The following is a 15584-nucleotide window of genomic DNA, read 5'->3' as shown; positions in this document are numbered from 1 at the left end:
GAGAGACGGCTTAGTGGTTAAGGCACTTGCCTACAAAGCCAAAGGACCCAGGTTTGATTCCCCAGGACCCATGTAAGCCAGATGCACAAGGTGGCACACGAGTCTGGAGTTCATTTGTAGTGGCTGGATGCCATTCTCTCTCTCTCTTTCCCTCCCTTACCTTCTCTTTGATTCTTTCTCTCAAATAAACTAAAATGTATTAAAAAAATTTTAATAATGGTACTTAAAGAATTATTAAGTGGATTAAATGAATTACACTACTTACATTATTAGACAGGGATACTTTTTATTTTTTTGAGAGCGACAGATAAAGAGAGAGAGAGAGAGAAAGAATGGGCACGCCAGGGCTTCCAGCCACTGCAGATGAACTCCAGAGGCATGCGCCCCCTTGTGCATCCAGCTAACGTGGGTCCTGTGGAATGGAGCCTCGAACCGGGCTCCTTAAGCTTCACAGGCAAGCGCTTAACCACTAAGCCATCTCTCCAGCCCAGGGATACATATTTTTGATCTTCTTATAGCAAGAAATTTACAAAACAACAAAGATCGGTGGGAAGAACAGCCGTTCCTTTCTCCTGACTCCCTGGCTGGTGCTCCTCCCACGAGCTAACCCAAAGATGCCACAGTGAACCGGAAAGGGCCCTTTCTCCACTCTCCCACTCCTCCTCCTCCCCACTCCCTGGGTTTAAAATCATAGTGTTTCTTTATTAACTCAGAGGTCAGACACAAGGTGATCTCTCTCCCCACACTCTGAATTGCCCCTTGGGCTCCATCCGGCTATGGACCAGATAGTCTTCCCACTTACCTTGCCCAGGGGTCCCTTTCTTGCAGGCCTATGCCTTCTACTGCTGCTGCCTCCCAAGGTTAGCAAAATGCTCTGCCTGAAAAGTTTAACTGGGGTTGGACAATGTGAGTTAGTTTCCTTTCCCCAGCATACAGGAATGAACTGGGCTCTGGGAGGGGCCAAAGGCAAGTTGTAACAGCTTACATTGGACTTTCTCCCCAGGAAGTGGCTTGGAAGACAGAAAAGAAGGTGACTATCTTGCATACAGAAAGCACAGAGAAAGACACATAATAGAATGGGCTTTACAGAGTAGCCAGCCATATGTAGGACATCTAGAACATTTCCCACATTCAATCGGCCAGTATTTCAAGGGAAAACGCCTTTCTCCTGGGGCGGGGGGTGGGGAGGAAAGGAAAATATTAAGCAAGTGCTCATTATGTGCCAGTCATTGTAAGGAGCTTACTTCACTTAATCTTCACAACCAGCTTTTAAGGCATTATTTATCCTAATTTAGAGATGAAGAAAGTGAGAGTTAGGCCAAGTGTGGTGGCACACGCCTTTAATCCCAGCACTGGGGAGGCAGAGGTAGGAGGATCGCTGTGAGTTTGAGGCCACCCTGAGACTACATAGTGAATTCCAGGTCAGCCTGGGCTAGAGTGAGACCCTACCTAGAAAAAAAAGAAAGAAAGAAAGAAAGCACTTGGGAGGCCAAGGTAAGAGGATCACCATGAGTTCAAGGCCACCCTGAGATCACAGAGTGAATTCCAGGTTAGCCTGGGCTAAAGAGAGATCCTACCTCAAACAAACACACAAAAAGTCTAAGCTCCTATGATAATTAATTTCATGTGTCAAACTGACAGGCCACAGGCTGTCCAGATACTCTAGGTGAGCCTGAGAGGGTGTTGTCAGGATGGCATTAGTATTTGATCAGTGAGCGCCCTCTGCCTTGTGGATGGGCAATGTTCAATCCGCTGGGTATCTGAACAGAACCAACACATAAAGGAAAAAGGAATTCACCCCTTTTACTTCCTGCCTTCTGGCTTGAAGAGGGACAAGTCAGTCCTCTCTTCTCCAGCACTCAGACAGGAATTTCCATCATCAGCTGCCCTAGTTCAGAGGCCTTCAGACTCAAACTGAAATACACTTGGCTTTCCTAGACTTGCAGCTTGCAAGAGACAAATTATAGTAATAGCATTCATGAGCCAATGCTTCCTAATAAAGATGGGGCAGGGAGGGTGGTCTTTCTGGTTACTTTTCTAGAGAACCTCAACTAATACAGCCCTCAACTACTTTAATAAACTGGGGAAGGGAGAGTTGAGACAGAGTCACTGTTACCCAGGCTGGGCCGGAGCTGGCAACGTAGACCAGGCTGCACTCAGGCTCACAGCAATTCCTGTCTCCGCTTCTTGAGAGCCTGAGTGCAACATTTGGCAGGTTGTCTTTTGTTTTTAATTTTGGGGGGGGGGGGGTAGATAGAGAGTATGGGTGTGCTAGGGCCACTGCAAAGAACTTCCAGATGCACGTATCACTTGCTGCATCTGGCTTTACGTGGGGACTGGGAACTCAAACTCAGGTCCTTAGGCTTTGCAGTTAAGTACCTTAACTACTGAGCCATCTCTCTGGCCCTTGTATTTGCTTTTAATAAAAATATAATTACCTGGAAACTTTTTTAAAGCATAGTTTTAAGCAACAATTTAACCTCATATATTTGTGAGCTAAAGTTCCCAAAAGAGTAGTTGCACTTACTTCAGACAAATATCTGCTGATTAGTCAGGCGTGGTAGCGCACGCCTTTAATCCCAGCACTCGGGAGGCAGAGGTAGGAGGATCGCCGTGAGTTTGAGGCCACCCTGAGATGACAGAGTGAATTCCAGGTCAGCCTGGGCTAGAGTGAGACCCTACCTCGAAAAAAAAAAAAAAAATCAAATCCACTGATTGACTTCTGGAATTGTGGTAAAATGGAATGTTTAAGTCAGAGCCAAATTATTGTGGGTTATTTTTAATCCTCTTAAACAGCAACTGATTGCCCATCACTGACTTTGACTTAGTATCCTCATGATTATCAGGAGGAACCTTTGGGAATAAACTAACACACCACCAGCATCCACCAACCCAAGCTAAGAAAGTGATCAGAAAACCTCGACCCAGAACAGAGATTTCCTGGCTTTCCTGGAACAGGTCTGCCTGATGTTTCCACCAATGCATTGTTCGTTTGCTTTGTTTGTTTTGTTTTGTTTTTCGAGGTAGGGTCTCACTCTAGCTCAGGCTGACCTGGAATTTACTCTGTAGTTTCAGGGTGGCATTGAGCTCACAGTGATCCTCCTACTGAGTGCTGGGATTAAAGGTGTGCCCCACCACGCCCGGCTCTCCACCAATCTATATGAAAAGTGCCTTGATTTATGACGCTTTCTTGTTCTATAGCCATTAAAATGCCATGAAATTGTTAACATATGGGAACATGGTATTTGGGGCAACCTGAATCTATCTGTGCTCACATTTGGCTCTAGAATAAACTGTCATTCTTTTTGAGGCGAAAGCTGTGTTTTACATTAAGGTAGTACATGAGTTTTCAAGAGTTTTGTGGCAATATAATCAGAACATATACTCTCCCTCTAAAACATATATATTATAGATTTCAAGTACCTCCAGTAGTAAATGTTGGATTTTCATTATATTTCCTCATTTATAAATACTAACATACAACTCTTTTTTTTTTTTTTCTTATCTCCAGAATCCTTAGTTTTTGTTGTTGTTTGGGCTTTTTTGTTTTGTTTTGTTTTTTGTTGTTTTGGGTTTTGAGGTACAGTCTCACTCTAGCTCAAGCTGACCTGGAATTCACTGTGTAGTCTCAGGGTGGCCATGAACTCACGGCGATCCTCCTACCTCTGTCTCCCTAGTGCTGGGATTAAAGGTGTGCACCACCACGCCCGGCTGATGGTTCAATGTTAGAAAAATTCTTAACCTGATATCCATCATTTCATCTATCTGAGCCTCCCTGTCCTCATGAGAGGCCATTGATTAGAAGCCATGGGGGGGGGGTCAATTTTATTTTCAGAGTCAAATTTTCCAACTCCATACTGTGTATAGCAGTAGAGGGTCTGTGCCGTGGAAGGACAGGTGCTAGGAACTACTTGGCAGGAGTTTTGCCAAGGAGATAAAACACAGGGTAAAGGGTACGCTGAATGTCCATAGAGGGAAACCTCAGTTCTAAAATCTACAATTCTTTCTGCCCACAATAACAGAAAGAATAACTCTTGGCAGAAGGTGCTGGGGGAGGGAGGAGACTCAAGGGGTTTCCTGATTTGTTCCTTTCTCTTATCTGCTTTCTCTCTATGTCTTTACCCCAGCACAATGGCATTGACTCACAGAGACATCACGATTAAACTTGCATCCTCATTTCAGGTTTTTTTGCCCCCTCAATTATAAAGATGAAAAGAAGGGTTAAATTATTAAGGAAAGAGCCACCAGATGTATCTGCAGGTAGATGCCTGGGCCCACAAGAGCCCTGTAAGGAGAAGAATGGATGTATAAGATGATAATGCTCTATCCAACAGTATCTAAAATCAACACCACTGCTAGCTTTTCAGACCACAGCTATAAATGGCCCTCAAAATATAGTTAGGGGCTGGAGGGATGGCTTAGCCATTAAGGTGCTTGCCTGCAAAGCCAAAGGATCCAGGTTCAACTCCCCAGGACCCATGTAAGCCAGATGCACAAGGGGTGCATGCATCTGGAGTTCGTTTGCAGTAGCTGGAGGTGGTAAGTGCCATTCTCTATCTGCCTCTTTCTCTCTCCTCTCTCTCTCTCTCTTTTTCTCAAATAAATAAATTTATATATATATATACACACACACATATATCTATATAGTTAGGAACCTAGCGCACATATTTACTAGCACCAGCCACCCAGACTAGTATTAAATACCCTAGTCACGGGGCCTATCAATTTGTTGTCATGGATGATGTAGGAAGGCAAAATAAAATAAAGACATCACCAGACATAGTGGTGCATGCCTTTAATCCCAACACTCAGGAGGCAAAGGTAGGAGGATTGCTGTGAGTTCAAGGCCAGCCAGAGACTACATAGTGAATTCCAGGTCAGCCTGGGCTACATCAAAACCCTACCTCAAAAAAAAATTTTTTTTTTTAATTTAAAAATAAAGACATCAAGGGCTAGAGACATGGTCTAGCAGTTAGGGTGCTTGCCTGCAAAGTCTAAGGACCCAGGTTCAATTCCCCAAGACTCATATGCACAAGTTGGTTCATGCATCTGGAGGTAATTTGTGATGGCTAGAGGACCTAGCGTGCCCATTCTCTCTATCTGCCTCTTTCTCAATAAATAAATAAATACATAAATAAATTTTTTTTCAAAAAAGATATAAAACTAGTAGAGGGACAAGGTGATAGGAGGAGACTGTGATTAAAATAAACTATGTCCATATATAAAAATAATTACTACAAAAGTTTTTGGAGAAGCCGGGTGTGGTGGCGCATGCCTTTAATCCCAGCACTCGGGAGGCAGAGGTAGGAGGATTGCCGTGAGTTCGAGGCCACCATGAGACTCCATAGTGAATTCCAGGTCAGCCTGGGCTACAGTGAGACCTTACCTCGAAAAAACAACAACAACAAAAAAAAAGTTTCTGGGGGACTGGAGAGATGCTAAGTGGTTAAAGGCACTTGCTTTCAAAGCCTGAAGGAATGAGTTAGATTCCCTGGAACTCACATAAAGCCAGATGCACAAAATGGCACATGTGTCTGGAGTCTGTAGTGATATGAGACCCTGGCACACGCTTTCTCATTTTCTCTTTCTACTTGCAAATAAATAAAATTTTTAAAACTTGTGAAATACGTTTGTTTGTTTTTGTAAGCTGGATGTAGCCATGCATATTGTTTTGGGGAGGTTAATCACTGGGGCTCACTGACAAATGGCATCTCTGGATTGACAGAAGGGTACTCCAAGTTCTTCTCTGGCCTCAACACACACATGCATGGTACATGAATCAGTACACACACAAGCACATACCACACAATACCTAGCGCACAGTCTACACACACACACACACACACACACACACACACACACGTACATGCGTGCGTGCGTACACATGCACAAAAAAGAGATATGAACACAAACAGAAAACACATCCTACCTAGCAAGCACTAACTGTGGCAAGTGTACTACTTACATTCTTATTGCCTTTAGTCTTCATAGCAATTCTATCTTATAAGTAGAACTGAGAAAGCCCAAGAAATTTCCCCAAGGTCATAAAGGTAAATAAAAGACATGGAACTTGACCTAGCTCTACTGGTTACAAGTATAGTTCTCCTTCTACCAAGCTTCATTTCAAGCTTCTTTTCCAAAACAGAATGGTTATCTGGATAAAGAACAGAAGAGTCAGGTGTGGTGGCACTACCCAATATTCAGAGGGTGAAGTAGAAAGATCACCATCTCACCATTAGTTTGAGACCAGTGTGGGCTCTACATTGAGTTCCGGGTTAGCCTGGGTTAGAGTGAGACCATGCCTCCAAAAAAAAAAGAAGAAGAAGAAGAAGAAAGGAAGGAAAGAAAAGAAAGAAGAAAGAGGAGGAGGAGAAAATGGTTAGAGATTACCTTCACTCAGGTGTATTCTACACAACAAGGGAAATAACAGTACAATGGAGCCATGAAAAAATCTGCTTGTTGGGCTGGAGAGATGGCTTAGCGGTTAAGCGCTTGCCTGTGAAGCCTAAGGACCCCGGTTCGAGGCTCAGTTCCCCAGGTCCCATGTTAGCCAGATGCACAAGGGGGCGCACGCGTCTGGAGTTCATTTGCAGAGGCTGGAAGCCCTGGCGCGCCCATTCTCTCTCTCTCCCTCTATCTGTCTTTCTCTCTGTGTCTGTCGCTCTCAAATAAATTAATTAATTTTTTTTTAAATCTGCTTGTTTTTAGCAGTTTAGGAGATCTCTTATCTTCTATCTCTATCTCTCTACTTGTAAATAAATAAATAAAGTGGGTTTTTTTCTTTTTTAAAAAATAGAAGTAGGCTGGAGAGATGACTTAGCAGTTAAGACACTTGCCTGTGAAGCATAAGGACCCAGGTTCGATTCTCCAGTACTCATGTAAGCCAGATGCACATGCTGGCGTATGGAGTTCGTCATGTGCAATGGCTGGAGGCCCTGGCACACCTATACTTTTTCTCTTTCTCTCTCTATCTCTATGTCTATGCTTGCAAATAAATAAAATATTTTAAAAAGAAATTGGTTTAGCCAGGCGTGGTGGCACACGCCATTAATCCCAGCACTCGGGAGGCAGAGGGAGGAGGACTGCTGTGAGTTTGGGGCCACTCTGAGACGACATAGTGAATTCCAGGTCAGCCTGGACCAGAGTGAGACCCTACCTCGAAAAACAAAAAAAATAAAAAACAAAACAAAAAATTGGTTTAAATCATTCCAGCCAGTCAGTTTCAAGCTTTGGGGGGGGGGGTTAAATTTAAAAAAAAACAAACTTCTTTTAAAAAACTCAATATTTCGGGCTGGAGAGATGGCTTAGCAGTTAAGTGCTTGCCTGTGAAGCCTAAGGACCCCAGTTCGAGGCTCGGTTCCCCAGGTCCCACGTTAGCCAGATGCACAAGGGGGCGCACGCGTCTGGAGTTCGTTTGCAGAGGCTGGAAGCCCTGGCGCGCCCATTCTCTCTCTCTCCCTCTGTCTTTCTCTCTGTGTCTGTCGCTCTCAAATAAATAAATAAATAAATTAAAAAAAAAAACTCAGTATTTCCATTTCTAGTCAAAACTTATAGTAACCCTAATGCTTAAAGAAGCAAAAGTAAAGTTGCTCTACTGGGTAATTTTTCTTCCTCAACCTCTTCCCACTTCCTCAACTTACCCAGCAGACTGAGGTTCTACCTCAAAACCTAAGACTTAGCTTAACATCTTCATGTTTTTCTTAAGGAAAATGGAGAACAGAGACAGACAGTAACTTGGAATAACAACAGTAAGTTAACGCCAAACTGGAACTCAAATCCAGATGTACTGGATTCAAGACCAGTCAGCTTCCCTTCTCACCACACTTCACGATGACAGGAAGATGAATGATAAGTGGCTGTCAAAAGCACCAAGAGGGCTGGAGAGATGGCTTAGTGGTGAAGCGCTTGCCTGTGAAGCCTAAGGACCCTGGTTCGAGGCTCGGTTCCCCAGGTCCCACGTTAGCCAGATGCACAAGGGGGTGCACGCGTCTGGAGTTCGTTTGCAGAGGCTGGAAGCCCTGGCGCGCCCATTCTCTCTCTTTCTTCCTCTATCTGTCTTTCTCTGTGTCTGTAGCTCTCAAATAAATAAATAAATAATGAACAAAAATTTTTTTTTAAAAAAATATATATATATTTTAAAAACACCAAGAGCTAAAGGTGTGTATATGTGTCTCCTCGGCTCATTTTCTCTACAGGTAAAGTTAAAATGCTCATATGATTTCATCACATAATACCAACCGGCAAGGAAATTGTCTGGTTCTCCCAACCCTCACGAAAATGTCTTGTTTGTAGAAACAGGCACAATTATGTCACTAACTTAAGACTGTTAGGAGATAAATGACCCAGGAGGCTCCCTGCATCCCCAGAAACCATCCCTTAAAAGACATACAGGAATTCTCCCCCATATAGCTATACGTCTGGACCACGGAATGGAATCAGAGCTTGCTTATCTCAGTTAGCTCCTTTATAAATGATCCAGATAGCAGGGGTCTCAAACGTTGCTCTGGCATGAAGGCACCCAGCTTCCAAAACAGTACCCTCAGAAGTATTCCTGCATCCTTGTGTAGTACAAACCCATCTAGCAGAAGGGTCGGTGCTGGACTACAAGAGCCCATCAGAAGTGACGGCGGGACGGCACGGCACGTCCAGTTCCAGAGCATACCGGGCCTGCGGCTTCTGTGTGCATTCATCCCTCTCTCCAGTCGCTTCTTTGGAGAAATCAGCTGCATTTACTATCCTCTTACGTACTCTCAGGGTCAAGTGCTGGCAACTCTGAATACAAACCCAACTTCATATTTCAATTCCTTAGAAGTCTGCATCTAACTTGTCAGATTAAAATCACACTTATGTTCCTTCCCAAAACCGTGACAAAATGACAGTAAAAAAAAAAAAAAAAAAAAAAAAAAAGAGTAGAAGAGAGGGATGAGCTGGGAAGAAGGGGATCAGCAGGAGCGAGGAGGGGACAAGAGATAATGGGTGAAGGTGATCAGAATAAAGTATCTACATGTGTGAAAATGTCCCACTGAAACCCATTATTCTGTATAATTAACATATGCTAAAATTAAATACACGTATTATAAACTTCAGTGATGAAGACAATGGAGACACATTAGATTAAAACAGATTTTTAGGAAATAGGGAGTGAGTGAGTGGAGGGTTTCTGACTAAAATAGGACAAACAAAGCTATAATCTAGAGCCTTACCAGGTAGGGCAACAGAGGTGTGGGCTTCCCGTATAACAGGATCGCTTCCCCTAAAAAGCAGCACCGCGTTAAGACAGAGAAAGAAAAGACTCTGAAGAAAAACAATGAAAAGACAGGGAAAAATAAGCTTAGAAAGTATAAAGCAGGGGCTGGAGAGATGGCTTAGCGGTTAAGCGCTTGCCTGTGAACCCTAAGGACCCCAGTTTAAGGCTTGATTCCCCAGGACCCACGTTAGCCAGAGGCACAAGCGGGCGCACGTGTCTGGGGTTCTTTTGCAGCAGCTGGAGGCCCTGGCACGCCCATTCTCTCTCTCTCTATCTGCCTCTTTCTCTCTCTGTCTGTCGCTTTCAAATAAATAAATAAAAATAAGCAAAAAAAATTTTAAGTATAAAGCATTTGTTCAAAACTACAGACTTAATAAGAGCTTGGACCCAGGTTACCTTACCCTTGTTACGTTTCCACACGCATTACTATTAATACACTTAAGAGACTGTAAGATGAACAAGGAGGCAGAGGAGGCATTAAAGGCCCTTTGTGTTTGGACTCTCCTTGGTGAGAGCTCAGGCTGTTGGGGTAAGAACCCCATATTCCAACTATCTGATTATTCAGGTCTAAAATTGAAGGTTATTTGCACCTGACTAAAAGATCAAAACAAAGCTTGGAGGCAAAACAGAAGCACAAACGGTGTCAAGTCTACACTAAGTCCTTGATAGTGAGAGAAGAGACTTCTCATCCCTTGGTAGATCAGAACATGCCCGAAGGTAAGTGATGTCACATCTGCTAATCAGCTTAGATTCACTGTTAAATGCCAAATTATAGGCTTGCCTACAATTCCAATTAGGGCATTAAAAATTCCAGAACTTGAGCTACCCCTAGAACTGTTCTGCTGACTTTGATTTTGTATCCTTTCTGTGAGATGGCAAGTACACAAGTTGAGTGTGCAGCTGTACTTAAAGGGAAGGGCAAACAACTGTGGCATACATAATAGCTGTGTGTTAAAAAAAAAAAAAAAGTGTCTGGGCTGGAGAGATGGCTTAGTGGCTAAGGCACTTGCCTGCAAAGCCAAAGGATCCAGGTTCAATTCCCCAGGACCCACGTAAGCCAGATGCAGAAGGTGGCACATTCATCTGGAGTTCGTTTGCAGTGGCTGGAGTTAAAAAAAAAAAAAAAAAAAACTATCCTAGAATCTTTTTCTTTTTGTTTATAATATTGTATTTATTTATTTGCAAGAAGAGGAAGACCAGAAGTGAAGATGGGGGAGGTGGGGGAGGGGAGGGGAGAAGAGAAGAGGGAAAGGGAAGGGAGGGGAGGGGAGGGGAGGGGAGGGGAGAGGAAGAGAGGAGAAGGAAGGGGAAGGGAGAGGAGGAGAGAGGAAGGGAGGAAGCACATGAAGGAATGAGAATGAATGTACCAGGGTCTGTAGCCACTGCAAATGAACTCTAGGTGCATGTGTCACATTGTGCACCTGGATCTACATGGGCCCTAGAGAATCAAACCAGGGTCCTAAGGCTTTTCAGGCAAGTGTCTGAACTGCTAAGCCATCTCTCCAGACCGTGTGGGGGGGGGGGGAGAGAGAGAAAGAGAGAGAGAGAGAGAGAGAGAGAGAGAGAGACAGACAGACAGAGACAGAGAGAGAGGGGTGTGTGTTTGCTTATGCGTGGGTATAAGCATGTGTGTGGAGACCAGAGACTGAAGTTGGGTACCTTCCTTGATCACTCTATACCTTATTGAGACAGTGTCTCTCACTTGAACCAGGGGAGATGGCGCCATACATGAGGGACGAGCTAAGTTTGGATCCCCGGGACACACATGAATGCCAGGTAAGTGTGGCAGCCTGTCTATAATCGGAAGACTGGAGAGGCAGGGACATGGGGTCCTGGGAGCAAGCTAGCTAGACTAGGTGAACTACCAACCTCTCGGTCCAAATGAGAGAACAGGGTATGGAGTGATCAAGAAGGTGCCCAGCTTCAGTCACTAGTAAGCACACATATCACACACATACACATCCAAAAGAAAGAAAGAAAGAAAGAGGGCTGGAGGGTGGCTTAACAGTTAAGGCATTTGTCTACAAAGCCAGAGGACCCAGGTTCGATTCCCCAGGACCCACATAAGCCAGATGCACAAGGTGGCACATGAGTCTGGAGTTCATTTGCAGTAGCTGGAGGATCTGGTGTGCCCATTCTCTCTCTCTCTCTCTCTCTCTCTCTCTCTCTCTCTCTCTCTCTCAAATATACAAAAATAAAATATTTTTAGAAAGAAAGAAAGAGAAAAAGAGAGGGGGGAGAAAGAAATTAATTAATTAATCTGGGGCAATTTCTTGACACACAGCTATAATGTGTGTGCCATGGTTACTTACACTCTTACACACTCAACTTGTGTACTTACCATCTCACAGGAAGAATACCAAATTAGGAGTCAGAAGAATAGTCTAGTTACAGATCGAGCTGTGGTGTCTACAAACCTAAGTCTGATCCCAGCTTGCCACTCAGGAGGTGGTCAACGACTTTCTCTCTCTGAGCCTCGAGGACACATAGAGTGGACAGAACCCCTACGTCACAGACCTACTGTAAAGATTCAATAACATCAGCAACTTGCACAGCAATATGCTATTTTCTCTTTTATTCATCATATTAGGTACTTCTAACCTTAAAAGGGCTGATGGGTGTAAGAAACTGTTTAGAGAAAGACAGCATATGACTAAGCAATCATAATACAGTAGTCTACAAAATATACTACACAATGAATCAACTGAAAAGAAGTCTCCCTGGGCTGAAGAGAAAGCAGAGCAGTTGAGGCACTTGCTTGCAAAGCCTGACAGTCTGGGTTCGCAATTCCCCAGGACCCACATAAAGCCAAATGTACAAAGCGGCACATGCATCTGGAATTCATCTGCAGTGGCAAAAGGACCTGGCACACCCATTCTTTCTCCCTTTCTCTCTCTCCCTCTGTGCAAATGCTTTTTTTTAATATTTGAAACAAAAAGAAGTGTCCCTTTTGTAAGTGGTGATATTGGCCAAAGCTCAAGAGAAGCTCTTATCTACTGGCTTCAGGAACCTAGGCTTTCTCTTCCTCTTTGAGGATAAGACTTGGCTTAATGGGCTTTTGGTGCACCCAGGTTTGAGGAAGGTGCTTCTGTACTTCCTGAGGTCTTGGACAACTCAATTCAACCTCAAAAGGGAACACTAGGCCACACAGAAACAACTTTAAAAAAAAAAAAAAGGCAAAAGCTTGAAAGCAGGGCTGGAGGGATGGCTTAGCAGTTAAGGCATTAATCTGCAAACCCCAAGGACCCAGGTTCGATTCCCCAGGACCTACATTAGCCAGATGCACAAGGGGACGCACATGTCTGGAGTTCGTTTGCAGTGGCTGGAGACCCTGGTGCTACGCCCACTTTTTTTTCTCTCTCTCCCCTTCTTTCTCTGTCAAATAAATAACTAAAATAAAATATTTTTTTAAAAACTTGAAAGTAAACTAGGCAGTGGGATAAAGACAGAAAGGCAAAGGAAGGGCTGCAGAACATGTTGCCGGGTTACGAGGAAGTAAGCAACCCGTGTAAGACCATGATCTAAGCACCTGAGCTGCCAGGGCCAAGGAAGCCACTCATTTCAACACTATCAACTCCAAAGAGAAACTGAAGAACAGCGAGGGAACCGGGCGACAGAGCCAGGCCTCAAACACCCAACACTTCAGCTTAGGGAGGCGCTTTTGCTTGTGTCATCTTGTAGCTCTGCAAGATGTCACATTGGAGGTGTTGTTTTTCCCAATGAAGCATAAAGGTAGTCTTTTTTTTGTTTGTTTGTTTTTGTTTTTTTGAGGTAGGGTCTCATTCTAGCTCAGGCTGACCTGGAATTAAGTCTCAGAGTAGCCTTGAAATCACAGTGATCCTCCTACCTCTGCCTCTCAAATGCTGGGATTAAAGTGAGCCACCACACCCAGCTACAGTTTTTTTTGTTGTTGTTGTTTCGTTTTGCTTTGTTTTTTGTTTTTTTGAGGTAGGGTCTCGCTCTAGCTCAGGCTGACCTGGAATTCACTCTGTAGTCTCAGGCTGGCCTCGAACTCACAGCAATCCCCTCTCTTTGCCTCCCGAGTGCTGGGATTAAAGGCGTGCACCACCATGCCCAGTTTAAAGTTGTTCTTTATTAATGGTGATATGCTGGGGGTTAAACCCAAAGTCATGCTAAGCAACTACTCAACTCTTGAACCACAGTCCTACCTTTGAAGGTGGGTGAATGCCTCGCTATGTTGTCTAGGCTGGCAATGTAGAAAGGTTTTTGTTTGTTTGTTTTAATTAGAAAAAGAGGGAGGGAGGGGGAGAGAATATGGGCACATCAGGGCCTCCAGCCACTGCAAACAAACTCCAGACACATGTGTCACCTTGTGCGTATGTGCGATCTTGCACATGAATCACCTTGTGCATCTGGCTTATTACATGGGCTCTAGGCTTCATAGACAAGCGCTTTAACTGCTAAGCCACCTCTCCAGCCCAACTTCTATGTTTTGAATCAGGAATATCATTTGAACCAGACAAGATTCCTGCCTTCACGGAGTCCCCATTTTTGGCAATGGGTGTTTTACTTTTTAAGAACTGGGTTCAAATCCTGAATCTAATCTTTTCTGGCTAAAGTAAATAACTTTGTTTAATCTAAACTCCAGACTCCATATCTGTGAATAGAAGACAGTATCATCAGTCTAACTCCAAGTGTTACCGGTGAGTACCGAGCGGGATGATACACTTAAAGCATCCAGCAGAATGCACAATCCAGGGGATAGGAATTTAGCTCAGGAGTAGAGCCAGCATGACAAGTGTAAGGCCTTGGGTTTGATCCCCAGCCTGGACTGGGGGTGGTCCATAATATATACTGCGTACCAAACTAGTGGCTCACCTAAGATTATCTTTTGGGATGGCAAAAGGGAAGAGAGACCATCTCAGCATTAGGTTGTCATACAAACTTGGACCCTCAGAGGAAACGCGGTATGCTTTACCATTGACAGAGTTCATGCTCCCGGGTTTTCATGCATTAGAACCACAGATTTTACCTCAATCACAGTGAGTTCAAGGCCACCCTGAGACTACATAGTGAATTCCAGGTCAGCCTGGGCTAGACTGAGACCCTATCTCGAAAAGCCAAAAAACAAACAAACAAAAACCTGAAAGAGGAACCTGGCAGGTCACAAAGGACTATGGATGAAGGAAACAGCTGTCTGGCCTAGCCAAGTGAGCAAAGGGAAATGGACTACAGAGGATAAAGCCTAAAGACCAAAGACCAGAATCCTACAAGCTCTTCAGGTGCAAGACTAGAAGATTCTGCAACATGGAGCTAATGTGAGAGGCTAGGCTTAATGGATTTCTCCAGGCCCCTGTTGGTATCTACTTCATATACATTCCTTCAATAAAAATACATTGGCATATCTACTGTGGATCAGATATTTGAAGCAACTGAGGATATAGACATGGTTCCCACTTTGGGGGCATTTATTATAATGAAAAACAGAAACCAGGCGTGGTGGCACACGCTTTTACTCCCAGCACTCCACTTGGGAGGCAGAGGTAGGAGGATCGACATGAGTTCAAGGCCACCCTGAGACTACATGGTGAATTCCAGGTCAGCCTGAGCTAGAGGAAGACCCTACCTTGAAAAACCAAAAGGAAGGAAGGAGAAAGAGAGGAGAGGAGAGAGAGAGGAGAGGAGAGAGAAAGGAGAGGAGAAAAGAGAGAGGGGAGGACAAAGGAGCGGAGGGGAGGGGAGGGGAGGGGAGGGGAGGGGAGGGGAGGGGAGGGGAGGGGAGGGGGGGGGGGAGGAGAGGAGAGGAGAGGAGAGGAGAGGAGAGGAGAGGAGAGGAGAGGAGAGGAGAGGAGAGGAGAGGAGAGGAGAGGAGAAGAGAGGAGAAAAGAGAGGAGAGGAGAGGAGAGGAGAGGAGAAAAGAGAGGAGAGGAGAGGAGAGGAGAGGAGAGGAGAGGAGAGGAGAGGAGAGGAGAGGAGAGGAGAGGAGAGGAGAGGAGAGGAGAGGGAGGGGAGGGGAGGGGAGGAGAGGAGAGGAGAGGAGAGGAGAGGAGAGGAGAGGAGAAAAGAAAAGAAACAGATTTCACCAGTAAAGTCCTGACATATGCTATTGGTGGGCCACAGGCAAGGGCAGCCAGAAGAAGCACTTCTCCCTTCTCCCTCCCACATTTACCAGCTACATTTCTTCCTCCTCTTTCAATTCACTTACCAAAAAACCTACTATCTCAGCCAAGTGTGGTGGTGCACACCTGTAAATCTTAACACTTGGGAGGTAGAGGCAGGAGAACAGTTTAAAGCTAGCCTTAGCTACATAATGAGAGTGAGATCAACATCAACCTGAGTAACAAACTTTCAAAAATAAGTGAGGCTGGAGAGATGG

The 15584-nt window shown here is 44.6% G+C and overlaps 1 protein-coding gene across 4 annotated transcripts in view; it reads right to left on the bottom strand.

Moving 5' to 3' along the window:
- Positions 1-15584, bottom strand: part of Pak1 (p21 (RAC1) activated kinase 1) — a 146428-nt gene that overhangs the window by 104171 nt on the left and 26673 nt on the right. The window contains exon 1 of one of the 4 annotated variants that reach the window (XM_045145609.1): positions 803-903. The exons of 2 other annotated variants lie outside the window; for them this stretch is intronic. The gene's annotated coding sequence lies outside the window, so the exon portion shown is untranslated. Of the gene's footprint in view, positions 1-802; positions 904-15584 lie in introns of those variants that run through there. One more of the 4 variants, XM_045145611.1, reaches the window with a different exon arrangement.

Source organism: Jaculus jaculus, chromosome 3, assembly GCF_020740685.1.
Source record: "Jaculus jaculus isolate mJacJac1 chromosome 3, mJacJac1.mat.Y.cur, whole genome shotgun sequence".
Lineage (NCBI taxonomy): Eukaryota > Metazoa > Chordata > Mammalia > Rodentia > Dipodidae > Jaculus > Jaculus jaculus.
Note: the sequence above shows the minus strand (reverse complement) of the source record. Positions and strands in the feature narration are given on the sequence as shown.